This window comes from Bos taurus, chromosome 3 (genome assembly GCF_002263795.3).
Source record: "Bos taurus isolate L1 Dominette 01449 registration number 42190680 breed Hereford chromosome 3, ARS-UCD2.0, whole genome shotgun sequence".
NCBI lineage: Eukaryota > Metazoa > Chordata > Mammalia > Artiodactyla > Bovidae > Bos > Bos taurus.
In genome coordinates this window covers 104,436,462-104,464,393 of record NC_037330.1, presented here as the reverse complement: position 1 = coordinate 104,464,393, position 27,932 = coordinate 104,436,462, and the positions used below count along the sequence as shown (strand labels likewise).

The 27,932-nt window shown below is 50.4% G+C and overlaps 1 protein-coding gene and 1 long non-coding RNA gene across 6 annotated transcripts in view; one reads left to right on the top strand and one right to left on the bottom strand.

Moving 5' to 3' along the window:
* Nucleotides 1-27,932, bottom strand: part of HIVEP3 (HIVEP zinc finger 3) — a 565,238-nt gene that overhangs the window by 209,976 nt on the left and 327,330 nt on the right. The window lies entirely within an intron of this gene.
* On the top strand, nucleotides 78-27,339 carry LOC107132340 (uncharacterized). 5 transcript variants are annotated; one of them, XR_009494015.1, is made up of 5 exons: nucleotides 78-793; nucleotides 5,080-13,040; nucleotides 16,151-16,194; nucleotides 16,410-16,630; nucleotides 16,726-27,339. It is a non-coding gene; the product is annotated as an uncharacterized lncRNA (long non-coding RNA). The 5 variants fall into 5 exon arrangements; XR_009494016.1 differs by having other exon boundaries at nucleotides 84-793; nucleotides 5,080-7,864; nucleotides 8,990-16,194; XR_009494014.1 differs by having other exon boundaries at nucleotides 89-793; nucleotides 5,080-5,340; nucleotides 7,639-16,194.

Below are 27,932 nucleotides of genomic sequence, written 5' to 3'. Positions count from 1 at the left end.
CTCGGTGTTCCCCCTGTGGGAACAGAGGCCCAGGCAGGCTTGGGGCCACTGGGGATCCTGAGGTGGCAGGAGGGTTGGGGGGGCGGCGGGCAGCCGACTAGAAAGGATGGTTGGGGGTGGGGTGGGGAGACACTGCCAGACGGAAATGAAAGTGGCCTCGAAAAAAAGGAAGGAGGGAAGAAAAGCAGAAACTAAAACAAGTGACAAAGAAAACGAGAGTGTCCAGAGGAAGTGGCCAGGGGGCGTGGCGCCGCCAGAGGAATCCCCCACCGCCTGGTGTTTCCTCTCTTCTCAGGGGGTAGGGGGCAGCTGACCAACGGTGCTGTCACCGCGACACCTTGGGTCAGAGGCTGCCAGGCAGCTTTGGAGAGGAAGGCCTCCTCCCGCCAGCCCAGAGACGGAGCAACGACACCGAGCCCAGAACCCCAGGCGGGGGCTGGACTGACCACGTCCTGTTGGCCGCTTCTGGGACATTGATTAGACCTCACTGGGCCTGACTCCTCTCTATAAAGTGGGTACAGCCTCCCAAGCCCACAGCACGGCCGGGACGGCTCACGGGGCCACAGCCCGGAGCAAGGAGAATGGCCCCTGGGGGCCCTGCTTACGCCTGGCGGAGCACACAGGGGATGAGGGGGCGGCCGGATGTGCATCGGCAGTCCTGGGAGGAGCGCATGGCGGGGGCGCTGTGGAGGGAGGACCCATTGTCTCATTCTTGACCATTTACCTATTGGACGCCTGTGGGTCCTTAATCTCTCTATGCGCTGTTGGCCCTGGAAGTAAAAGGCTGAGAAGGGTGAGTCTATTCCCAATACAGGCTCTGCAGAGGGACTCCCAGCTCCTTCTCCCGACTCTTCCACTTGTTAGTTGTGCCACCTCGGGCAAGTGACTTGACCTCTCTGAGCACCCCTCCTCATCTGTAAAGCGAGACCAAGAAGCCTACCTACCTCCTAGGTGGTGAGGATTCAGTAAGACTGTGCAGAAAACACTCAGTCCAGAGCCAGCCACAAATCCATCAGCCTCAGTGGGGCAGTGCCCAGCCTGGTGGGAAGCTGGGTGCTCTACAGGGAGATGGGCAGCCCTGTAATGGCAGGTACCACCAAGAGCTGGAGCACTCAGGGCTCGGCAGGGATGCAGGGCTGGCTCTGCCAAGGTGTCAGAATGGACAGAAAGGAGATGGAGCTGGCTGGGCGAAAGGGTCCAGCAAAGAGAACAGCAGAAGCAAAGGCCTGGAGGCCAGGCAGAGCGTGAAGTGTTTGTGCACAGCAGTGATGGATGAGGCTGGGTTTGTCCAGGGTGAGAAGCTGTCTAGTCCAAGGCTCTCCACCAGTGCCCAGACCAGCTCCAGAAGTGAAACAGACATGCGTCTGGGGATGCTCTGGTCAGAGAGGCTTCTAGGGCTGGTTCATCCAGCCAGACGTTTGCTCAGGCTGTGACTGCCTCCAGATGGACCCGGGGAATTCCCCAGGGGGTGCACATGGCTCTTGTGAACTGGTCTGGCCTGAGATTCAAGGCCAAGAATGCGGGCAGCTGCTGTGGTGAAGGTGTCACACGGCTGGGGTCATGGGGAGAGAAGGAGGGGCTTTCTCGGCCATGCCTTTGCTCAGTGCTCCAGGCCTTGTTTGCATAGAGGACAGCTGCCCGTCTGGGGCCACATCACCTGCCTCCATATAACTACATTCTCACTCTCAGTCACAGCCCCCACTGAAGGCCTGGGGGTTATTCAGGCTGCCTTGGCCGTGTGGCCTTCCACACAGCCATCCAGGAGCAATCAGAAATCAGACCACTGGCTCTTCACCCTTCTGCTCACTTGCCCAAGCATCAGGGTCTCCATCTGTGAGATGGAGATAATAACCAGACCTACCTCCCAGGAGGGTTGTAGGAATGAAAAGAGGTCCTGAAGGAAATGCACATTGCAGAGAACCCAGAGAGGGGATCAGTCACTGGGGGCCCCTCCGTTTCTCACCCATCTACTTCCTCCACCACATTAGAGGGACTGGCCAGACCCAGGCCCATTCTCTCCCTCGCTCCAACTCTGTGGCTTGAGGCAACTATATATCCACTATCTATATATCAGTTTATTCACCTGCAAAGTAGAGAAGAAACTGAGCAGCACTGTTCTTCAGGCAAAAATAGACAGTTGGAAAGCTTATCCCCTCAAGCCCTCCTTCTACTTCTACAGGAACCAGGTGCTTCCCAGAATTCTGATCCCCCTTCCCAAATTTGCTGTTAGAAAAGGACCTGATGTTAGTCATTTACCTTTTAGTCTAAATGAGCCTCCGGTACCTTTTAAATTGGAATATTTTTAGAAGGACTCTAATCTCCTTCCCAACCCCAGACCCATTTTACAGAAGGAGAAACTGAGAAGAGGGGGAGAAAAAAGGCTGTGGCTGGGGTCGGTGGCTTGTAAATAGCAGCTCTGCACTTGAGACCATGGCCTCATGAATATTACAGTCCTTGTAGACTCACAGCCACCGTGCTTACTCCTCTTGTTATTTCAATGCAACTATAAGCCCACTAGCCCAACAGTTGATTCTGCATCGAAAGGTACAAGGTGCTGGAGACCGAGAAAGAGAAGATGTGTTCCTGCTTTTGATGTGCAATTGTATGTTACATGAGCCTCCAGTCTTACCACTCCTGAGCCTCACACCAGCCCAAGGAAGGAGGCAGGAATTATTGGGCCCGTTTTCCAGATGAGGACACTAAGGCCAAGAGAGGGAGAGTGATTAGGCCAAGGTCTTACAGCCAGTTGGTTTTAACCTTAGAAAATCCAGTGGCAGAGTAGGGTGCTTTCATCTTACCTCTTCATGTGGAGAGGAGGAAGCCCCCACCTGCCCCAAATTCCCCTCTGTCCACTCGAGGAGGCCTGGTCTAACGTTCAGAAGTTGACAAGGCTCTGATCAAGGAAGGCTCAGTATGGGGAAAGCGCCAGGAGGCTGGCTTCTACCCCACCTTGCCATGACCTTGGACAGGCTGCTTCCCTCCTGGAGCCTCTGCCCTCCTTCCCTGCAGAGGTGAGGAGTAGATGAGCTGACCCTTCAACCTGCTCTCCTTGCTGACCTGGATGTGTCAGACCTGCCCAGGCTGCAATCCCTGGTGTCAATGCTCCTAGCTCCTGCTGCTGCAGGTACTGGGTACCCAGAAAGCTAGTTCCCCCATCAGCACTCACTCCTGGGGCCAATCTAGGAAGGGGGCATTGCTGGACCACCAAAAGGATGCTACCAATGCTGCAAACTAATGCACGGGGGACGCCAGGGTGTAATATATCCACGTGGTTCTCTCTGCTCTCTGCACATTAATAATGCATGCACAGCCGGCGTGGGTCCATCACAGGCCTGAGGTCAGGTGGCATTAGGAGGCTCCTAATGGTCCTGATTATGTGGGGAAGGCTCCCAAGTGGAATGCGGGCAGCATGGGCGGGAAGCCAGGATTCCGGGCACTTAGATCCTACAGGTGGGAGGCGGGGGGTGTAAGAGGGCAGCTTCCACAGCCCATAGCTCCATTCAGAAGATCAAATGGGATGAGCTGAAGATTTCCACAGGGGGCTGTTGATGAAGAGGAGGAAGGACCCCAACATCTGTGCACAGGTCACAAAAAAAGGGAGGAGTCTTAGAGGTCAAGGCTGAGAGAAGCCCAGTCAGAATCTCTCCCTGGTGGCCCCTCTGCTCAGCAGCTCTGCAGCCAGTGCTTGCATACCCCTAGGCGCAGGACACTCACTACCTGCAAGAATGACACACAGCCTATCTCTGAGCAGGTCTGACTGTGGAAACAGGGACAGCTGTACACTTCAGTCCAGAGCGCAAGTGCCACTAAATATTGATTGAGTGAGTCAGGAAGCTGGATAAAAGAGTTGACAGGAGAGACAGAGGTCCTGAGTCCTATTCCTGAGGGTCTTCTTTGTCCTCAAGTAATTCCAGGCCACCAACCTGGCCAGTTTTCTGGCCTACCACAGTAGCAAAATCCCTACCAGAAGCCCTGAGCCCACACAGGGCCCCGTGAACCCCTGTGAGCTTTGCAGCCATGAGCAGATGGGTGAGGAGCTGAGGGCTGGGTGGACTTGTCCCCAAGCACAACCTCACCTGCGGGCTGAGCCCCACTTCTCGGCAGGATGTCCACCATTTATTCCTACGGAGCTTTATGCCCAGGCTGAACAAATCTCTTCAAGCTCTGCCCACTCCCCATCAGCCAGCTCCTGGACCAGGAAGCTCCACCCTCTAGGACTGGCCCCCAGTTCAGGCCTGGTTGCCCCTCAACAGAACCACAAGCATACAAAAGCCAGAGACATTGTCCAGAGCCCTATCTTCACCAAAGAGCCCCTGCTGGGGGGTTAGATGTAGCTAGGTCCTGGGATGGGCAGGAGAACACAGGACATCCAGCCCCCATAGAAAGTGAGAGCACTCCCATCGGCCAAGTTCAAGTGTTCGGAGCATTCTGGGAAATCACAGGGAGGAAATGCTGTGGCAATGAATTTTCATGTTGACCCCTGGCAATCCAAGTCTCTTCTGTCATCTCCCCCAGGGGCCACTGGTATCTTCCTTACTGCATGGCCAACAGGCCATATGGGCTGTGCTAAGACCAAGTGGTGGGGGTGGGAATGTGGAGGATAAGAACACAGCCAAGGAGGAGCCAAGGGATGGGATGTCCTTTGATTCTGAAACCCCAATGCTGACAGCCAGTTGCCTGACACCAAGGTACTAAGTGGTAACCACTGTAAAAAGCCAGGAGCTTGACAGTGAAGAGTGGAGCAGAATGCCTTACTCCATGTCCCCCAGCCCCCGCTTTCACATCACAGGCCTCATGCTGGTGGGAAGGGCCCTCTGGGGCCACCACCCAGCTCCCCCTGTACTCAAGAGGAAACTGAGGCCCCACCAGGGCAGAGGCTCTCAAAGATCATGTGAGAATTGGTGATGGAGACAGATGTGGAAGCTGGAACTCCTGTCTCCTGTTCATCACCCAGCAAACATAGATGGAGCCAGGAACTGGGACCTATGACTCGGCCTCAGCCCTGGTGGGGAGGCAAGCCTGTGCCCAGAGAGTCTGGCCACTGTGGGGTAAGTGATACAGGGCCAATTGTGCTTGCAGAGAAGGTTGAAACCCCAATACTTGGGACACCTGATTCAAAGAGCCAACTCATTGGAAAAGACCCTGATGCTGGGAAAGATTGAAGGCAAGAGAAGAAAGGGATGACAGAGGACGAGATGGTTGGATGGCATTACTGACTCGATGGACACGAGTTTGAGCAAGCTCTGGGAGTTGGTGATGAGCAGGGAAACATGGTGTGCTGCAGTCCATGGGGTCACAAAGAGTCGGACACAGCTGAGCGATTGAGCAACTTTCCAAGAGGTGAGTTTGTGCAGCCAAAGGACAGTGGCTGTGAGGGATGCTTCAGAGAGGACACGGAGAAGGGTGGGGAGACCTCCGTGGCGCCTCACTCTCTTTGTCTCTTTACTGTCCTGTCACATCCTACTTGGCCACCAAGCCGGTGTCCCACAAGTACACTTATACTCATCATCTCCAGCTGCCCCCCATCCTGATCCTGGCTCTCGGTGGGTACAGAATCTACATCCCCTCCTCCTCTCAGCTCATGCCTTCACCCTCACTCCTCCCTGCCTGGCAGCTGATCATGCATGCATGCAAAGTCGCTGTGTCTGACTCTTTACGACCCTATGGAACCTAGACCATCAGGTTTCTCTGTCCATGGGATTCTCCAGGCAAGAATACTGGAGTGGGTTGCCATTTCCTTCCCCAGGAGATCTTCCCGACCCAGGGATCGAACCTGGGCCTCACACACTGCAGGCAGATTCTTTGCAGCAACGGTACCTGGGCCCTTTGGTCTGGGATGGGGTGGGGGAAGCAGAGAAGAGAATATTCATTGACATGGGTGGCTTCAGATACTGCCAGGTGAGATGTAGAATGCAGAAGAAAAGCAAACTGAGGGCTATGGGCAGCAAAAATGATGCAGTGGTGTGTTTGGCATTGGGAGTGTTAACAGGATGTTCCTAGGGCATCCAGGGTGAGTTTTGGCCTGCAGGCACAATGTTTGTGACACCAAATAATGTATTCCTTCTCCAGTATCAAGTGACTGCCCCACCAACATGCTCTAACACTAGTGAATAGTTCGCCAGCTCTCTGACTTCTTTCAAGCATTGTATGTGTTTCAAACATTTAAACCTCCAATAACTCTTTGCCGAAAGCACTATTATTATCTCCATTTGACAGATGAGAAACTCAAGGCCCAGAGAGGTGATGTGATCTTGTCCAATAAGTTACCGACCAAGCAGAAAACTGGAGTCAGTTACAAATAATTTCTACTGAGCACCTACTGTATAGGAAATCCTTTCATTTTATAAGGACTTTAACAGTGCCTGGCACACAGTTGCTGCTGCTGCCAAGTCGCCTCAGTCATGTCTGACTCTGTGCGACACCATAGATGGCAGCCCACCAGGCTCCCCCGTCCCTGGGATTCTCCAGGCAAGAACACTGGAGTGGGTTGCCATTTCCTTCTCCAATACAGTAGGTGATCTATAAATGCTTGCTATGTTGGGGATGATGATGGTGAAGAAGATGACAGTGCTGATGGGGGAGAGCTGAGAATTCTCTTCTTCTATTTGATTTAATTCTGTGAGGGAGAGGGGTTAGGGTCCCCTAACTGTGAGGAAAGAGAAGTAACGGCATGTGAGATCATGGGTCATGAGGAGGTGAGCTCAGATCGCACAGACCAGCATCATCTTTGGGGCATGCTCCCTGCCCTAAAATAGAGGCATCCCTCCCCACAGCAGCCTGCTCCCGCTGTGCCCTGCTCCCAACAGGGGCTGCCTGCTGGGGCCCTGTCTTCCCATCCCCATACCTGGAGATCCAGGCTTCGCCAGAGGATCAAACCCATCTCCCCTTCTCCACCAACACTAGGCAAGCTCCGTGACAGGCGGATGAAGGAAGTCTGCGTGCTCCCCGCCACCCACGTGCTATCTAAATTCACTGCCAGACAAAGCCTTCTCTTTGTCCTGGCGCCTCCCTCCCTCCCTGCCATTCATGCACTGAGAGATTTCATTTCCAGTAAGTGGAGGCTGGAGAGAGAAGAAAGCAAGCAGGAGAAGGAAGAAGAAAAAAAAAATCTAGAAGGGAGGCAGGAGAAAAAGGCAACAACACTGAATCAGGGCCAAGACTCAGCCCCATTGTCCAAGTGACAACTCATTAAAAATGATTTGTAGGCTGTGCGAGGGAGATGCTGCCTCCAAGGACCTACCTTTCCCCGTTCAATGGGCAGCATCACAGCCAGTGCCTGCCTGGAGTGTCTGGGAGCCCATGGTTATTACACCAGCCCTCATACTCCCATATAGGGGGCAAACCGAGGGTTTCCCCATTCTGATCCCATCCTGCTTAGAAGAAAGGAGCTCCCAGGCTTAATGCCTAAGAACTGTCCAGTTCTGGGTGGCCGCCACCCCCCATGGTACCCAGAGCCTTGCTCTCCTACAGCACCTTGGGAGGTGCATCTCCCACGGATGAAATCAGGCCAAGCTCCCTGGGCAAAGTGCCAGATGCTCAGCTCCTCCTGGAAGGGGTGGGGTCCTGGGATGACAAGGCACCCTGGCTTGAAGAGGAAGAAGGTGGTCCCACTGCTCACCCAGCTCCTTCTCCCCTCAGGGAAGCAGGGTGATCCCAGGAACAAACATTCATCTCTCTGGACCCCAGCTTTCTCACTTGTGAAAGGAAGGGATGAACTACAGACATGCCATCCTTCCGTGCCCTGCCGCACTGCAGCCCCCGATTTTGTGAGCATTCACCACAGGCAAAGGCAGTGCTGGAAACCACTGTATACACCTGCGGCTTCCTTCAGCAAACACTCATTGACTCCCCTGGAGGCCCCGGGGTAAGACGCGGAGGTGACCACACATGTGTACTTCAGCAGTTCAGACACAACAGCCCGTCAGAGGTGAGGCCTTGAGGGGAGCAGTGAAGGGCCAGAAGGAGTTCTGGTTCTTTCTCTCCACAGAGAGGCCAACATGGCTGCCTGAGGCCCTCTGGGTCCCCAGGGCCAGCCTCTCCAGACTCCAGCCACCCTCTGCTTCTCAGACCTCAGGCACTCTCCCCACTCCCGGCACCAAGCACCGAGTGAGGACTTCTTCACATTTTCCTTTATCTGCTGAGAAACCCGAGTCCCTTGTCCCCAGCTCGCAGGAGCTCCCCACTCTGGAGCATCTGGGATCTGAGTGGTCTGCTCTGAAGCTCATTGGGGCCGCTCACAGGCTAGCTGGCCTCAAGCAAGCTGCTTAATGGCCCTCAGCCCAGTTTTCTCATCTGCAAATAAGTACTGGTGTGTTGTGTGCAGCCTTAATTAAGACGCTGTGTGTACACGGTAGAGCTTAGCGCAGTGCCTCAGCTCAGCTTCCTCTGTGTCCACTGTCTGCCCTGTCCCAAAGCCCTGCTTTGGTTGGCTTCCTCCTGCCATCCTACCCATCTCAGAGGAGACCCCATCTCAGCTCTGAAAGGTCTCTGACTCTCCAAGCCTGGTTGGTACATCTCTGTGTCCCCAAAGGCCCCATGACATACCCCTGGGCTTCCTGTCATTGGAGTTCCTGTCCCAGGCTGCAGCAGCCCCTTGACTCATCCACTGGCCCCTAATCTCTGGGCACCTTCAAAAGAGCCTAGTTTATAGTGACTCGTTAGCTCTAGTACCTTTGGCTTATGAATGAAGAGGCAGAGGTTCAGAGGAGTGAATGACCGGCTGAGGCCACGTGGTTAATCACACGGACGGTGGGGCGTGGAACTTGGCCCCAGCATTTCTTTGTCACAATTGCATTTTAACAAGAGCTGTCCAGGCCTTAACCCAAGGCCTCGGTGACCCTGAGAATCCCAGACTGGTGACAAAACTGGGGAGGGAGATGTTTTTGGAAAAGGGGCTTTTTACGGGGAAAGGGTTTACAGACTTGTGGGACTCTGCAGTCCTAAAATATAACAGGCATCCTAACTTGTCCTGGCACATCCTTCATGCCAGGCCATGATGGGACCTCTCACACCTCCGCTCTCTTCCGTGCCACCATAATCCTATGACGAAGGATCCGATCCATGTCCATATCTACAGAGGACCGAGAAGTTTGCACACGTGATGTGCCCAAGGTCATAGCTGGTAGCTCAGATGGTAAAGAATACGCCTACAATGCAGGAGGCCGAGTTCGATCCCTGGGTTGGGAAAATCCCCTGGAGAAGAAAAAGGCTACCCACTCCAGTATTCTTGCCTCGAGATTTCCATGGACAGAGGAGCCTGCTAGGCTACAGTCTATGGGGTCACAAAGAGTCAGTCACGACTGAGCAGCTAACACTACTACTGCACAGCTGGTAACACTGAGACTCATATTTGGTGCTGGGCACCCTTGAGAGGGTCCTCTCCCATCCCACTCTGGCCCAGGCCTGAGTCCTGCGCTGCTGATGGCTGGGATGGATGCCCAGTGCAGCAGATCTGCCCCAGACCTTTCCCTCTAGGAAGGAGGAGCTGGTCAACCCCAAAGGGAACCTTGGAATTGTGCCCAGAGCATATGACGCATCTCAGAGCACCATGTCGACATGGACATTTAGCGAAGAAACAAACACAAGGTCTTAAAAAATTAAAACCAACTCATAAAGTCATGGCGAAGAACACAAAAACATGAGCATGCTTACGGGAAAACATAAAACTTCCAAGAAATTCATTTTAACCTTCTCTGTGGAAAAGCTTGAGAAATACTGAACTACTCCAATATTCTCGTGAGACAGAGAAAGCAACCGGAGCCCAGAGATGTCAAGTGACAGGCTCAAGGTCACACAGCAGTTCTCTCCCAGGACCTGGACGAGCCCTGGTCATCCAACAAGCCCCCGCTGAGCCCAGTGGATCTGTGGCTGGAGAGCCCTGGATTCCAGGTAAGGTAATGCTGCTTATGAACTGTCCTGCCTGGGGTTGGTCAATTCTCTCCCCCATGCCTCAGTCTCCTCATCAGTAAAGTGGGGCCACAGTGGCATATGCACTAACACTGTAAGGATTCACAGTCTCGCCTCAAACAGCCAGCCTCCCTGCCCTCCTTTGTCCCTGTGAACACTGTAAGGAAACGTGTGAGCAGAAAAGTGCAGGCATCAGCACTCAGATCTCCAAGAAGGGGGATTCCGGTATCTTGCTTCCACTTGTAATGGACAGTGGCACCATCACACCACATCATTCCGTGTGGGCCCCCAGATCCAGCCTCCCTAGGATGATACCGTGTTCGGAATAATCTCAGAGCCACCGGAAACCCGAGTTCCCTCAGCCGTCTGTGCACTTCTCCTGGCGGGGGGGAAACAGGAACTTCTGACAACAGTATCCTCATAGATGCCCCATGTGGCAATACCCAAGGAGTGTTCACTGCCCCTGTGCCATTGGCCCAGCCGACAGGGGGTTTCCGGGGAGCCTGGGGTAGGGTTTCGACATCTTGACCTGGAGATCACATGAGCAGAGCATCGGTGGAGACCAGGGAACTCCAGAAAACCAGGCTGCGGGAGCACTTTAGCAAGAGCTGAGTGAGGTCAGAAAAGCTCTGCTGTCTGGGTGGTGGTGGCCAGAGAGGCCAGCCCAGGGTCAGCCAGCCACTCCTTCCAGGAGCCAGGGCGAGCATGACAGGCTGTCCTAGAGACCGCCCTCCCGAGCCCTGGGCACCCGTAAGTCTTGTCAGATGTGAACCGGGAGGCTCGGGGTGCATGAGTAGTGGAACCTTGGGAGTTAATCAGCTCGTGAAAGAAAGAGTCAGGGTTCCCCCTTCCTCCATCTGCCTTTCTCAGAAGGAAGTCCGGGCTTCTTCAGACCCTTCCACAACTGTGCCCAAATCCAGTTACTATTTTAAAAAGTACTTCTCAACCACAGATGCCCAATCTTATCTTACATGGCTACAGATGACCCTGGAAAGGCAGACAGGGTTATCATGTCCACTTGACAGATGAGAAAACCTGAGGCTCTCAGAGACTCTGTGACTCACTTAAGGCCAAGATTCAAGTTCGGGCTCTCTAGTCCAGCCACCCAGGTCACTTCAGAAGAGGGGCCACCAGCAACAGCACAATGGCAGCAAAGCCACATTCCTACATGACCATGACTCAAATGTTTCTAAAGTGTTTTCACAGCCACCCCAACATCTAGTCATGGACAGCCCTTTCTGACCCACAATCCCCATGTAAGTGGGAAATTGTCTCTTCCCATATTAAAGATGACAAAAAGGATCAGAGAGTTACAGTGACTTGCCTAAGGTCACACAGCTAAAAAGTGATAGGTCTAATTTTCTTGGGCTCCAAAATCACTGCAGATGGCAACTGCAGCCATGAAGTTAAAAGACACTTGCTCCTTGAAAGAAAAGCTATGACATACCTAGACAGCATATTAAAAAGCAGAGACGTCACTTTGCCAACAAAAGTCTGTATAGTCAAAGCTATGGTTTTTCCGGTAGTCATGTATGGATGTGAGAGCTGGATCATAAAGAAGGCTGAGTGCTTGAGAACTGATGCTTCAGAATTGTGGTGCTGGGCAACACTCTTGAGAGTTTCTGGACAGGACTCAAGACTGCAAGGAGATCAAACCAGTCAATTCTAAAGGAAATCAACCCTGATATTCACTGGAAGGAAAATGCTGAAGCTGCAATACTTTGGCCACCTGCTGTGAAGAGCCGACTCATTGGAAAAGACCCTGGTGCTGGGAAAGATTGTGAGCAGAAGGAGAAGTGGGTGACAGAGGATGAGATGGCTGGATGGCATCGCTGACTCAATGAATATGAAGTTGAGCAAACTCCAGGAGATGGTGAAGGACAGGGAAGCCTGGCATGTTGCAGTTCACGAGGTTGCAGAGTCGGACACAACTTAACAGTTGAACAAGAACTAGGTCTCAAACCTACACTGTCCAGCTTCCCCATACTCTGTTCACCAAACCATACTCCTGGCCATCTTCATACTAGTGGGATGAAGATATGGACCCCGGTGAGAGTGTGGTCCTGGTCCCCTGTTCTCCCAGGCCCCACGGCCCTGAGCCACTATCCCCAAGGTCACCAGAAAGCAGCTTTAGCAAGACCTGCTGGGGGCAGAGCAACCAGGAAGCCTGCAAGGGCACTCAGGTGGGCAGGACCATCGACAACACTCCCTGTCCTCTGCAGCTTGGCCATCGCCCACACGTAGCCACACTCGGAGAACCAGGAAGAGACTTTCGGATGTTCAACAAGGTTCTGGAGTGACACTGCCCACTTGTCTCTCCATTCCTGGCAGGGTGACACCCCAACAGCATTTTAGGGGACAAGGAGTGGGGAAGGAGAAAACTGACATGGACAGAGAGCTCAGCTCTGGATGAGGGATCCTTTTATTCATTCATTTATTCTACAAATATTAATAAACACGCTGGGCTAGGAGCTCTCACATTTCCTCTTTCATGGATTCGTACAAGCAGCGCCAAGGAAGCCTTTCACCACACAGATGCTGAGAAGGCAGAGAGGTGGGATAACTTGGGAAGCGAGTGCTGCAGTAGGGAGGGGTCTGTGGTCCTGGGGCTGGCCTGGCTCTGCCACTCGTTGCTCGCTGTGTGATCCACATAAATCTGTGCCCTCGTGGGGCCGTGGTCTCATTTCTGAGGCTTCTGAGGGAAGGTTCACTTTCAGAGTGCATGAAGTAGCCCCTTCTCAGACGTCACCTGCCGTGACTCATGGTCTCTGCCTTGGGTGGGCAGAAGCATCCTTGGTGAGGACAGCCACGCCCATGAGAAGGAAAGAAGGAATAGGGGCAGCTGGCTGGAGAGAGGGCTCATTCTCCCTGAGCCCAGCCAAAGACTGGCACTTTTCTCTCTTCATTAGACTCAGCCAGAGAAGGGAGAGGAAAAAGAGGAACGAACTTTTGGGACTACCCTGGGTCAGCCCCAGCCAAGCATTTTCACATTGTATCTTGTCTAGTTTATAAGATAACCCAGGGACACCCAGACTGAGGCTCAGAGAGGGAAAGTGACTTGCCCCAGATCACACAGCTAGGACAGGGAGGGGCTGCAGTAGGAACACAAGTCTGTTCGCCTTCAAAGAAAGAAGGTAAGCCGCCTCTTCTTTTTCCTTCTTCCTTGTCCCCCAGCCCTCCCCCTCTTCCTCTAAAGCTAAACTGTGTTAGACAGAACTGGAGGAGCCATGGAGTAACCAGAAGGGAACCCACTATCCCCCGCCCCTGCACTCTCCAAGCAGAATCTGGGTCCCTGACTGGCTCTCCGTGGTGGGAGTCTGCTCACCCCCACAACCCTGACCCCTCCCCCCACACTCCCACCCACCCCTGCCTCAGTGACTAACCAGCCCTGGGGCTGACAAAGCCACCCTCTCTGGGCTCCCCAGTGGAAACAAACACAAGCTCCTTCCTTCCTCTTTAATCGTCACCCCCATCTCCTTGACCTTGGGTCTCTGGTAAGGCCCTGCATTGCGCTGGGAGATAACCCACAATACAGGTGAGTCACAGGAGGCTGTAACCACACCACACAGGTCTGCTGCTGGAAGAAACGTCGCCTTATTTGTCTGCCTTCCTGTGCACGCTGGGGGAGGGGGTGGGGCTGTAGAAATGGACAACCTGGCTTTGACTTGCAGCTCAACCATTGATGGTGTGACCTTGCGTCCATTGCTTGGGTTATCTGAGTGGCCTCAAACTCCTGATGTATCAAATGCAGGGCTACTTTGAAAACTAAAAGCCAGGATGTCTGTTAAGTGACAGACACATAGCAGGTTCTCAGCAAGCCTTACATCTTTCCTTCAACTGCCTGAGATGTACTAAGAGGACTGAGGGCTCCAGGCATTCATTTACATTGGCCACCCAAGAAAAGTGATAGGAAATGCTCTCCTTAGGCTTGATTTTATTTGAGAAAGGATAAACAAACACTTTTTAGAATTGATCTTGATTTGTAACTTAGACCTTAATTCTAAATCATCTTGAATTGGTCCCTGAACACATCCAGCCTCTGAAATCAGAAGTTCTGTACAGGCACCAGATTTCATCTGTCCAACTCTCTGACCATCAATCTATCTACCTGTCCACACATCCACCCACTTACCCACCCATCCATCCATCACCCATTCTTACATCTACCCATTTATTTGTCCATCCATCTTTCCATCTGTTTGTCCATCCATCCATCCACCCAACATTTGAATACCTACTACACGCCAGTCACAGTGGAGGCTATAAACCAAAAGGAGCTTCCAAAGCTTCCCCGTTACTGTTGACTCAGACCCACACCATAGGACAGTCGATAATTACTTTTCCACTGGTTGGATATGGAGACAGAAAAAGGACTGCCTCCCTTCCCAGTATCTGGCTTGCTCAACGTGGCCTTCCTTCTGTTCCACATGTGAGTCTCCTGGTAAGTGTCTTTCACGTGAATAATTATTTCTCAGTGAGCAGGATATTCCCTGTAAGGGAGAGGGTTTCACTAAAGTAAACATCACTATGCATGCACACACCGCATAAACCTACCAGCCCCCAATTTTCAGTGGTATGTCCAGAGTACCTGTGTGCAAAGCACAGCCAGAGGCCTGCTGCTGATTCTCATCACTCCTCCTTATCGCCCTGCTGGGCTAAAATAATGCTTCACAGAGGAAACACTCCATCCTGCTATTATATCATCTTCATTTATTTTCAGCATAGCCTCCCTCCCAGCTTAGAATCTCCAGTTTCTGTGCTTATTTGAGAGGCTATGTGATAGAGTAGTCAAGAGTACAGTTCTGAAGCCAGGCTCCTGGGGCTCGAATCCATCCCTCCAACTGTGTGACCCTGAAGAAGCTGCTGAGCATCCCGGTGCCTCAGTCTCACTACCTGTACAAATGGGCATCGGTTACAGCCCTTTCATGAGGTTGTTGTGAGGATGAAATGAGATCACGTCATATTTCCACTGGGGGGCAGGATCACATCCTGATAAGGCATATTTAATTGTGAGTGGGTACTTGGGTGTTCCAATGACTCGAGTGGGGCCTGGGGAAGAGTGTCACTGACAATAGGACACAGAACAAGAAATACTAAACCTTGCAACATGCTAGTCAGCCTGAACAAACAAACAACTGCCCTGAAAAGTGCCAGCTGCACCCCCCACCTGAGAAACTCTGTATGGAAAATGTATGGTAGACATCACCACGATGGGAGCTATGACTTGTTTACTGGCCCCTGCCATGGAAGCTCCGTGAGAGCGGGAAAGGGCCTGGTCTGTCTCCTTCCGTGTTGCCAAATCTTCAGCACTTAGGACAGGGCCCAACATATGGCAGACACTGGATGAACGAATGAAGGAATGGTATGCGTTCAGTCAGTAACTGGTGAGTGGCCAGTTGGTGAAACACATCAATTCCAATCACAATTTGTGTTTTCAGAGTAGCTCCAGACCACAGGAAAAGGGGAGGTGGTGGAGGAACAGCTGCCCGCCCCTGCACGTCTTCTCCCAGCCTCCTTCGAGGCCTGAGCCTGCTGGAGATGGTCCCTGGGGGGCTGGCAGCTGCCTTTCACCGGTGAATACTGTCTGCTCATAAAGGCTCCTCTCTTCTCCCCAACCAGAATGTGGAGTAGGGCCCTCCTTGCTTTCCTCTATGTTCTTGGGCGCAGAGGACCTAATCCTAAGTAAGGCTTGGCAGCTATCTGAGCAGATGCATTTTTCTTCTCTTCCCTGCATGTGTGCAATCGGGCACCATCACATTAATGTGGACACACCTGATCAAGCAGAGTCCTTAGGAAATGGAAGGGGTAGAGATGAGAGGAGGGAGCCCATGAATAGTCTAAGCAGAAATGGATTAACCAGAAAACTCCCACCAAACATTTTCCATCCTTAGTCCCCTCTCCTCTTTGGTAACAAATAGAGTCCTTCCCTATCATGTGGAGCTCAGAGGCCACTGAGCTTTTGCTAAGTGCCTGTTGATGCAGTGGAAAGAGGTCTCTGATACTGTAGGTTCCCAGTCTTTGGGGAGACAGCCAGACACCAACAAAGCCACGATCTGAATGTGCTGGCCAGACAGGCAGGATGGAGAAGCTCTGGGAGATTATGTCAAATGGGGGCTGAGTCCCTGACACTCCTCAGAAGGTATGTTTTAGGGGTGGAAAGTTTAATAGAAACTTAAGTCCTTGCATTTAGTTGTATTTTTCTTGTTCATTTTGATTTTGGTTTTCTGCAAATTCTGTTTAACAGATGGTATTGATCAGTAAGATCCTGGCTAATCCTGGTTTTATAAGGTATGTTCATTCAGTGAGTGAACAAGAAGATAGTCCATGCCCTCCAGAGCTCAAATCCCAACACACGCCTACCTAACCTGTCAGGTCCTGCCAAGTGCCAGAAGCAGGCCAGCTCTGTTTGAGGATAATGGGGCAGATGGCGGGGGCTGGTGGGAGAGGGTGAAGGGGGAAGGGTGGTCAGGGAGGCTCTCTCTGATCAGGTGCCATGTGAACAGGGGCCTGAAGGAAGAGAAGGAGCCAGCAGCATAGATCTCAGAGGAGCTTCAACGTCAGCCAGAGTGTCATGAGTCCTAGTTCTGGGAAGTGCTGGGCTCTGGTTAAAAGCTAGGAGCTCCATGGATGCATGCTGCATGTTAAGTTGCCTCAGTCATGTCCAACCCTTTGCACCTCCATGAACCATGGCCCATCAGGCTCCTCTGCCCATGAGACTCTCCAGGTAAGAATACTGGACTGGGTTGCCATGCTCTTCTCCAGGGGATCTTTCCGACCCAGGGATCCAACCCACGTTTCTCACATCTTCTGCATTGGCAGGAGGGTTCTTTACCTCTAGCGCCACCTGGGAAGCCTCACCACCAAAGAAGAAGATGGATATTTCTCCTGTGTCTCTTCTCTGTGGACTTTCAGCCCAAATGAGCCCTAGACAGTGATTTCCTTCCATCCTCTCACAAGTCTGGGACTCTCCTTCCATGTTCACCCCAACAAGGAGGTGGAGCACAGGGTCACCATCACCTGAATATCATCCTGGTGAAGTTCTCAAATCTTTCCATCAAAGAAACCCTAAGAAGGGAGGACACCAGCAGGTCTCCCTTGGGGAAGTCCAGCGACATGCGCCAAAGCTGGTCCCACAAGCCAAAATGCCTTTAGTCTCTTGTTTATCCTTAAAATGCACGTATACAATTCTGCTTCATGATCTATACATGTGACTCTCCATGTGATGAAATATGCCTGCACTTAATCATTCTCCTGAAAGATGAGCTAAGTTTACATGTGATTCCCCGGGCCTCTGGCATCCTGCATGGACTCCAGGGACATGGGCACCCAGGATTAAGATGCACAAAGCAGAGGAACCCCAGCCTCGGGTTCTAATCATCACTTGCTATGGACACATTGTATGCCGTTGCTTGAACAAAGAGAGGGGCTGTTGGGGCTCTTGGTTCCACCTTCCCAGGCAGCTCATGACCCCGAGGATCCCAGTGCAGGGAAGCACAAGGTGGATGACCAAAAACCGGAGCTAGAGGTGTGGGTGCAAGAGTGGGGATCTGGGAAGAATGTTCTGGCCAGAGGCTCTCCCCTCTCCACCGGAAGGAATATAGCAAATCCCCTAAGAAGGGGGATGTAGAACCTGTGTCAAAGGCCTCCTAGCTGGGGACCAACAACTGCCAGTAGCTTCCAGGAGATCTGGTACCTAGCACAGTCCTTGCACATAATAATCCTTAATCAACATTTGTTGAATGGATAGATGAATCAATGGCGAATGAATGAATAAACAGCTACATCACAAAGAACTAGTGACTCCCGCCAGCCTAGATGATGCTAATCCTTTCTGGCCCTAAATAGCATATTTGAGGTGGCTATACCACCCCTCCTGTTCCCACTGTAAATAAGCAATTTCATGTACTGCCTGCCGGCCCCATGGTTTCTCTCTGTGGCTAATGCAGTAAAAAGAGCAATAGATTATAAACCACTAATTATATTTAGACAAAAATCACCTTCCATAAAAACAACAGTAATAATAGGTACCAAATGCCTGGGCCTCTGCTAATCTCCTCACATCCATTATCCAGTTATTTTTCACACCAACCTCTCATCAACACCATTTTGGGGTTAGAAATCAAGGACTTCACAAGGTGGCATGTTTGCTGAGGAAACAGGGCCCTGAACTGGCCATGAAGACCTCAGTCTGTCCTCGGTGAGAAGTAAGGCAGTGGAACTGGCTCCCCTTCCCCCTCCAACCTCCTGGCCATGGTCCTCCTGAGAAGAAGAGTCTAAGGGACTTAGTATTATTTAACCCCCATGAGCATGGGGCACAAAAGCTGTCCAAGGAAGCTATGCATGGAGATGGCAGGTCCTAGTTGGGCTGCATTGGCTCCAGACTCAGGGTACCTGTCCCTAGGTTGCTGTAACCCAGGGAATCTCATGTAGGGGGGCCATATTCCATGGGGGTGATGGCACTGAGTTAAGCCCACCAGCAGCAGATGCTGTCGGGGCTCTGTCCATCCTACTTGGCCCCCTGGTCATTTCCTTGCACACCAGCCTGACTTCCACAGCCAGCACTGCGCCTCAGTCTCTGGAACTCACTTTCCCGCCTGCACTGAGGGCTGGAAGGGCCTGGGAGCTGGTGCGTTCCCACCCAGGGGCCAGCTTCTGTCTACCGGCTGATGGATGCAGGGTGTAAATACCCTGGCTCCCTCACACTCAGACCAGGTAATGAGAAAGTCAGGCAGGGCCAGCATGTGACCTGGGGCAATGGCATAACCATGGGCCAGGGGCAACACAGACCAGGATGAGCAGTGAAAGGTAAAGTGCAGACCTCAGGGTTAGGAGGAGGAGGAAAAATAAAATGAGGAGGAAGAACTTTCACAGCTCCTGAGCAGTAAAGTCCTGCTCACGAGAATCAGGGCCAATGACGGGGAGGAAACCCTGAGCAGGCAAGACGTTTGATCCTGAGGACACACAGGCCCAGCTGGGACCCAGAGGGCACTGTGCAGGGCACCCCCAACCCCAGCCTGAGCTCACTAGCTTCCACCAAGTACCCATGTCAGTGCCGCTTACCGAAGACTCATCAGGCAGCGGCCTGCCACCAAGGCCGCTGGCAACCCCCACCCACGTAGAAATGGCAAGGGGATGAGGAAGAGGGATGGAATCCATTGTTTCTTAATTATAAAAACAGTACATGTTGTATTTCAGAAAGTATAAAGAGAACATTAAAATGGCTTACAATCCTACCCCAGAGATCTGATCACCACGGTTCACACTTGGTATCCTTCTTGATATGCTCTTTTCTATGCCTGGTGCAGTTTGGGTTTACTTTTTGTCTATTAGATTTACCATGTTTTTTATTTATCCATGTCAGTGCCTTTTCACATCATGGAATGTCCACCTGTGTCTTCAATATGCCCACCCCCCTTCAATAGCTGTGTGGTGTTGTGTTGTGTAGATTTAAAGCAAATAACCCCTTACTGATAGACTATTGCTGGGTGTACAGTAAACAACATGAACAAACATCTTTAAGATGGTGTCTTTCTGGGGCCAATTAAGAATGTGGATCAGAACTCTTAAAAAGATATTATTTCCTTTGATCCAGTGATTCCACTTGAAGTGTTTGCTCATCCTAAGGAAGTAATAGATGAGAAAAGGCTGCTGGCATGGAGAACCCAGAAGACCTGGAAAACCAGGCACATTACCAACACGGGGAGCAATGCAGCAATGGAAGGATATACCATTCTTGAGGATGGGGCCTCAAGAGTAGGAACAGGGCTTCTATGCAAATATCATGTGTATTTTTGTCTTGAGTGCCTGGCATGGAGTTGGCACTTAATGGATTCGGAATAAAGTGTGAGATTGGTTTCAAATGCAAGGGAGGCACCTAGTTAAAAGTCTGTGTCTTTGCAAAAGTTGGCATAACAGCAAGACCAAGACATACTGGTCTAAGGTCCCAAGCAGCCTTTAGTCTCAAGGAGAGCAGTAAAGGGTCTGGGGGCTAGGCAGGTGACCAGAAGCCCTGCCTTTATGGAAAAATGACACAGTAAAACCAAATGCATTCTTGTTTTGCCCCGATCATTGAGAAGTCATTCCCCCCTCCCTGCCCCACTTCCTTCAACTGCTGAATGGGAAACTGTGGTCCACCTACCTACAAAAAGCCATCAGGGAGGTAACATTTGAAAACAGATCTTCCTCAACTTATGATGGGATCATGTCCTGATAAACCCATTGTAAACTGAAAATACTGTAAATTAAAATGCATTTAATAAGCCTATTCTACTGAACATCATTCCTTAGCCTAGCCTGCCTAAGACATACTCAGAACACTGACATGAGCCTACAGTTGAATACAGTCATGTAACACAAAGCCCATTATTATAAAATGTTTAATATCTCATGTAATTTACTGAATACTGTATTGAAAGTGAAAAACAGAATGGTCATCTGCAGTGTATCTGTTGTTTGTCCTGGTGATCACGTGGCTGACTAGGAGCTGTGGCCGTCCCTGCCCAGCATCATGAGAGAGCATGCGCTATGCATGCTAGCCTGGGAAAAGATCAAAATTCAAAATAAGAAAAACAGCTTCTATTGAATATTTCTTTGTATCACTATAAAGCCAAAAAATCATTAAGTTGAACCATCCTAAGTCAGGGACCACCTATATAGACTTTAAGGTAACAGAATCAGCCTCATCATCACAGCAACCTTAATAAAGGCGGTTAACATTTTTGTTACCCACTAGGTACTATTCTAAGTGCTTTGGTTATGTTAATCTTCATGCTAGCTCTCTGGCATCAATGCTATTACATGGCATGGATGATGAAGACATGAATCGAGATGTCACACAGCTGGCCCAACAGCTGGTTGGCTGCATCACTGGGGTCTACACCCAGTGTCTGCCAGGGCCACTAATCTGAATGCCACATGCCCTCTGCCACCTACCAGCTGGCTCCTCTGGGCTGCTGATTCAGCCTCTTTGAGACTTAAGTTTCTCTATCTGTAACTCATAGATACTGATTGGTGAGGATACTCTGTGGACTGATGTGTATAGGAGCATCCCAGGTGGGGGTAGGGGGATCACTGCTCAGCCCTCAACCTGCACAGAGTAGGTGGTTCTTCTCCCGGCAGAGAACCCATGATGCTAAAGCAGGCAGCAGTAAAGAGGCTGCCTGCTTTAGCAAAACCTGATGTTCATGCAAAGGTGATGTGCTCCAGTCAACACACGTGGCCCTTCTCTCTTCCACTGAGGCCAGAGACGGAATGAGGGTTCTATTTTCAGGCCTGCAGGGGCTTCCCTTCCAACCTTCCAACAAGTCCGAGGCAGGGAATGGCATCAGCTGGGAGGTGTGGGTGCAAAAGAGGTTTGTTTGAAATGTGACTTTCTACTTGGCACTATTAGGTGGCTGGGGTGTTAGCCGCCCTCTGGGATCCACGGCTGGCCCTTCACCCAGTGCCTGTTTGAGCCCCTCTCATGTCCCTCTGCATGGGTTTCAGCAAAGACAAAAACCCCACATAAAGATTCTAGACCCTAGAGTTCCAGGTTGCTTCTTGGCTTCAGGGGCTCTCTGAACATTCTTACTCTTAAGACATATCTCATGTGTGTGTGTGTGTGTGTGTGTGTGTGAGACAGAGAAACAGACAGATAGACAGAATAATTCTAGGGGAAGGGCCTGTAGTAGTCAATGTGACCTCATTCAGTTCCATTCAGTTCAGTCGCTCAGTCATGTCCGACTCTTTGCAACCCCATGAACCGCAGCACACCAGGCCTCCCTGTCCATCACCCAACTCCCAGAGTTCACCCAAACTCATGTCCATTGAGTCGGTGATGCCATCCAGCCATCTCGTCCTCTGTCATCCCCTCCTCCTCCTGCCCCCAATCCCTCCCAGCATCAGAGTCTTTTCAAATGAGTCAACTCTTCGCATCAGGTGGCCAAAGTATTGGAGTTTCAGCCTCAGCATCAGTCCTTCCAATGAACACCCAGGACTTGTCTCCTTTAGGATGGACTGGTTGGATCTCCTTGCAGTCCAAGGGACTCACAAGAGTCTTCTCTAGCACCATAGTTCAAAAGCATCAGTTCTTTGGCACTCAACTTTCTTCACAGTCCAACTCTCCCATCCATACATGACCACAGGAAAAACCATAGCCTTGACTAGATGGACCTTTGTTGGCAAAGTAATATCTCTGCTTTTCAATATGCTATCTAGGTTGGTCATAACTCTCCTTCCAAGGAGCAAGCATCTTGTAATTTCATGGCTGCAATCACCATCTGCAGTGATTTAGGAGCCAAAAAAAAAAAAGTCTGACACTGTTTCCCCATCTATTTCCCATGATCTCATTAGGGTTCCTTAATTTCTAATGCAATTCAGAAATGCTCCAACAGAAGTCAGCCACGTGCTCTCTGAAACAGATTGGCCCTTGTGTGGAACAGAGCTCACCTTTACCCCACAAGGCCCCGGCTCGCTTTGTCTCCATCAGCTTTGCGATCTTGGACAAGGCATCTTGTTTCTCTCGCTCCTGTTCCTGCATCTGAAGAAGTTGGCCTGTAAGCAGCTTTCACTCTACGCTCTGTGGCACTCCAGAGGGCACAGGCAAGGTGGTGGCCTGGGGGGAAGAGAGGCATGACCTGGGGGCCACCTCCACCCAATCAGAGCAGCTCCATCTCTCATAGAACCTGCAGGAGATGTTACTCAAGTAACTGGCTCTGTAGCTTAAAGCCAAAATTCAATGAAAGCCCCAGCACAACTGATTGCTCAGGTCCTTCCTGACTGAGTCTGGGCTCCGGCTGGGCTGTGCTGCTCTGATTCTTCTTTAATCCATAGATGTGGAGAGGCCTCTTGGTTAAGAGCCACATGCCCAAGTAGATACTGGCTCTGCTACCTACTAAGCACCATGACCTCAAGCATGTTGCCTAAAGTCTCCTGCCGCCCATCTACGAACTGTACACACCTACCTCATAGGCCACTGTGATGATTAATAAACTCATACAAGAGATAACAAGTGTTGATGAGGATGTAGAGAAAAGGAAACCCTTATGCACTGTTGGTGGGGATGTAAATTAGTGCAGCCACTACGGAAAACAGTATGGAGGTTCCTCAAAATATTAAAAACAGACCCTCCATATGATCTAGCAACTCCATTTCCGAGTATTTATTCAAAGGAAATGAAAACAATATCTCGAAAAGATAACGCACCCCCATGTTCACTGCAGCATTATTCAAAACAGACAAGACAGGGAAGCAATCTAAGTATACATCAATAGATAAATGGATAAAGAAAGTGTGATATATACAATGGAATATCATTCAGACTATTTCAAAGAGAAGGAAATGATGTCATTTTCGACGGCAGGGATGGGCCTTGAGAGCATTATGGAAAGTGAAATAATCCAGACAAAGAAAGACAAATACCATACAATCTCACTTACATATGGAATCAAAAAGACGGAAAACAACTCAAATGGTACTAATATATACAGAAAACAGATCGGTGGTCATCAGAGGCAGGTGATAGAGGGACAGGCAAAATGGGTCAAAGTGGTCAAAAGATACAAACATCCAGTTATAAAATAAATAAGCCCTAGGGATGTAATGTGGAGAAGGCGATGGCACCCCACTCCAGTACTCTTGCCTGGAAAATCCCATGGATGGAGAAGTCTGGTGGGCTGCAGTCCATGGGGTCGCGAAGAGTCGGACACGACTGAGCGACTTCCCTTTCACTTTTCACTTTCATGCATTGGAGAAGGAAATGGCAACCCACTCCAGTGTTCTTGCCTGGAGAATCCCAGGGACGGCAGAGCCTGGTGGGCTGCCATCTCTGGGGTCGCACAGTTGGACACAACTGAAGCAACTTGGCAGCAGGGATATAATGTACAGCAAAGTGACTATAGTTAATGATACTATACTGTATTCTTGAAAGTTGCCAAGAGAGTAGATCTTAAGATATTAACGATTTTTGCAGAAACTAATGCCTGTGGCTGGCAATTTGTTAGGTAAGTGAATATTGATACGTCTCTGGTCAATAATGTTCAGGTAACATAAGATGTATTAATATGTCTCTGGTCAATAAGTTGTTAGAAGTTCTCATCACAAGAAAAAAAAATTGTAACCATGCGTGGTGATGGATGTTAACTAGACTTACTGTGGTGATCATTTTGCAACATATACAAATATTGAATCATGTCTTACGGCTGAAACTAATACAACGTTATGTGTCAATTACATCTTAATTAACAACAAAAAAATCAAAACAGCTCTCCAAACACACAGCAAGTAATCATAAGGGTTAGCAGCTACTCAGGTCTCCTGCATTGCAAACAGATTCTTTATCCTCTGAGCTACCAGGGAAGCCCCCAGATTCTAACACAAGGCCTCAAATGTGGAATTTAATCAATAGATGGCAGCTGAATAAATGAGACAGTAAAAGAACACATTTCTAGAATCTGAAAATCCTATGAATTGATTCTTTAAGTGGGCACCACTCAGAGCACTAGGCTAGAGCTTCATCAGCCTAAATATATACACGAGTCCCCTGGGAACCGTATTAAAATACAGACTCTGATTCAGCAGGTCTGGGGTCTGGCTGGGCACTGACATTTCTGAGCACCTAGCTGAGGCCAACACTGCTGGGCTGCAGGCCAGACTTTGAGTAGCAAGGCTTTGGTCCGTCCCTGGTCATACTCTTTAGCATGCCGGCTTTCCACCTGTAGTTACCAAACTGCTCAGGGCCCTGGGGAACATCTGCAGGCTGGGATGCTATTTATCAGCCACTGGACCACCAAGCCCAGTGCACTCTTGTGCTGGGTTCTCAGGAACTGAGAGGGGAGTCAGGGTGAAACCCTGAGTTTACGTCTGGGCTCTGCTGGGCGATGATGTTGGGCAAGTCCCCCGGCCTGCTCATTTGTGAACTGAGATCAGCAACGCCCTCCATGCCCAGCTCTCATGACTGCCGGGAGGGTAAAAAGTGATAACAGATGGGATCATCGAGGGGCGGAGGGCCATGATTAACCGGCAGGCTTCATTGCCAAGTTCTCGTCTTCAGCCCTTGAAGTCCTCCTCAGCGGGAAACTGACAAGCATCGGTGTTTGCATAATGGCTTGTAAGGGGCCAGAAGAGGAAGTCAGGCCGCTAAATTTAGCATGTGCTTACACCCCCTCACCCGAGGCTCGGCCCACGCATTTCACCATGAGTAGGTGCCTTTCTATATTTAACTTCTGCCTGCACCTTCCACTTGAGCTCTGACACCGAAAACCCCAGGAGGATGTGGTGAGGCGGGAAGGGAAGTTGACAAAATGTGATCAGGGGCTGACATCACATGAGGTCCCATCTGCACCTTCAGGTGTGCGTTCTTCCTGGAAGAAACTGGAAAGGTTCTTCAGCTTCTCCCCCGGCCCCTTCATGGAGCAGAAGACTCACAGGGTCAAAGTGCAGCCAGAGACCACACTACCCTTTAGAATCACAGCACTGAGTGAGGATGAGGGGACCCTGGAAAGTCCAGCAGAAGTTACTTGAGGCAGGGAAGTCTCAAACGCCCTCCACATGGCAGGTACAGTGCTCTAGGTCCATTCGCAACAGTCAGCCAAGTTCAGTTCACCCCAAGGCATCACTGGGTTGGCCTCATACTCAGGCTACCGGTGAGCAAGTCGAGGCCCAAAGGGCTGCAGGGAGGTGTAAGAAGTCTGTGATGGATGGAGAACCCTGGCCAGTTTCCGAGTTCGTTCTCCGAGTTCAAACCACCCTTCCCTTCCCACCCTACCTCCTCTACAGGGGGCTGTCAGGGAAGTCAGGGGTCAAGTCTCACCTGTGTCATCACTCAGGATTGTGACCTTGAGTTAGTCATTCCCCTCTTGGGGTCTTCAAGACCTCACCTGTAAAACAAGTCCACTGTTCTCCTTTTCTGTTTCATGTCTGAGTATCTTCTTGATGACATCAGAATCTGACTGTCAGAGGAAGTGAGACTGAATCCTCGGATAATTCTCCAACTTTTGCACCCCAGGGGGACCTCCACCCTTCGCCTCTTTACTGACCAACACACACGATTCTTACATAATCACCTGCAGAGATCACTCGGTCCCTGTTCATTCTCCTGGGAAAACTTCAATGAGACTTCTGTGCTGAGAAATTCAACAGGCCCTGGAGGGGCTGAGATAAAATATGACCCCCATTCTAGGGTCCATCTCCAAGTAGGGGAGAAAGACCCAGGAAAGACTGCATAGCCTTATAATGTGGTCCATGCCATAATGGAGGTTCCATGGGGCTGGTGGTTATCCAGCATGGTTCCTGGACTGGCAGCATCAACATCATCTGGGACTTGTCAGAAATGCAAGTTTTTGGGCCTCATCTCAGACATATTAAATCAGTGGTCTCTGTTTGACGCAGGTGATTCTGAGACTGTCTCAGTTTGAGAACCACTGGTCTGAGGCAGGCCTTTGGAAGAACAGCAGAAGCTTGAAATGTCAGCCCTCTAGGTCCTGTCCAGAGCTTGGCTGGGAAAAGCCACAATTCAGAAAAATGGCACATAAAACATATGCCACCCATCCTCTCCCCCAGACCCCTAAGTGCCCCCTTTACAATGTGTCAGACTCCTGCAAAGCTCCGTGTCCAGACAGCTTGTCACACCTCCACTGGTTACATCTCTAGGCTCTTGCCCTTGGCTGATACAAGGATGGTTACAAGAAACATCCATACGAAGACTGTCTCTGAATTGCTGTAAAAGGGCGGATTTTGATCCAGTCATACAAAACTCTTTCTTTAAATCTCACATGGAGAATACAGTAGCAGGGAACAGCTTGGCAAAGGCTTTCTAAAAATGACAACACCCCGTGGTGGTGAGTAGGGGAAGAGGCACACTCACACATTGCTGGTAAGTGTGGAAATGGATACTGCCTCCCTGCAGAAACAACTGCCAAAAGCTTTTACAAATGTACATCCTCCAACCCAGCAATTGGATTTTCGAAATTAATCCTGAGGAAATAATCATGACTGCGTATGAGCATGTTTGTGTGTTTGAGAACCAGCAGGGACCGTGGTGGTTAAAGCGGAGGGACCAAGCAGAGGTCCTGGAGGGGATGGGGCACGGCGAGTGGGCAGGTCATCTGGGAACTTTGGCTTTACCCTGGGGGAGAAGAGAGGGTTTAGCATAGGAGAGATCTGTATTTTAGACAACCCTCTGGCTCCAGGGTTGAGAACAGATGCTGGGGGACAAGTGTAGAAGTCAGGACACGGTTGGAAGACTATTGGCAATTATCCATGCTAGAGATGGCAGCATATGAACCACAGCAGGAATGATGGAGGTGAGACATGGTTAACTTTTTTTTTGGGGGGGGGTATTTTATTATCTATTTATTTATTGGCTGATTGATTTTTACTGGGGCATAGTCGCTTTACAATGTTGTCAGCTTCTGTTCTACAGCAATACATGGTCAATTTCTGACTATGGTTTGAAGGGACATTTGGGCTTTTCAGTGGAGGGAAGCCTGCCTGAAGATGAACGTGTATGGTGGCTAAACAGATGATTTCCTCTCCAGAAGCCAGAAGAACAAGAACAAACTAGGAAGAGGGTGTGAAATGCCTTCATCGAAGGAAAAGGCATCACCAATGGATGCCACACAAACCCGTCTGCTTTCTCTGATGGACATTTCTGAAATCTTCCATGTGAAGCTTCAAGGATACCAAACTTTTATACCTAAGATCTGGGGGCCCTGGCTGCCTTCCTAGATTGAAAGGTAACCAAAGAAATGCAATTGAAAATAAGGATGTGATATAATTTTTCAGTTATCAGATAGGCCAAGATTTAAAAAGAATGATAACAGCCAGGGCTGGTGTGGGTGTATGGAAACAGCACCTCCCCACACTGCTAGCGGAAGTTTAAATTAGCACCACCTTTTGGGGGCACTGGGGCAATATGTTATCAAGGGCCTTCAAAAGTACATGCCAAAAGGACTAGAACAGCTAAAACAGTTTTGAGAAAAAATTATGGTGCGAGAAATCACTCTACCTGATTTTAAGGCTTATTATATAATTAGAGTCATTAAGACTGT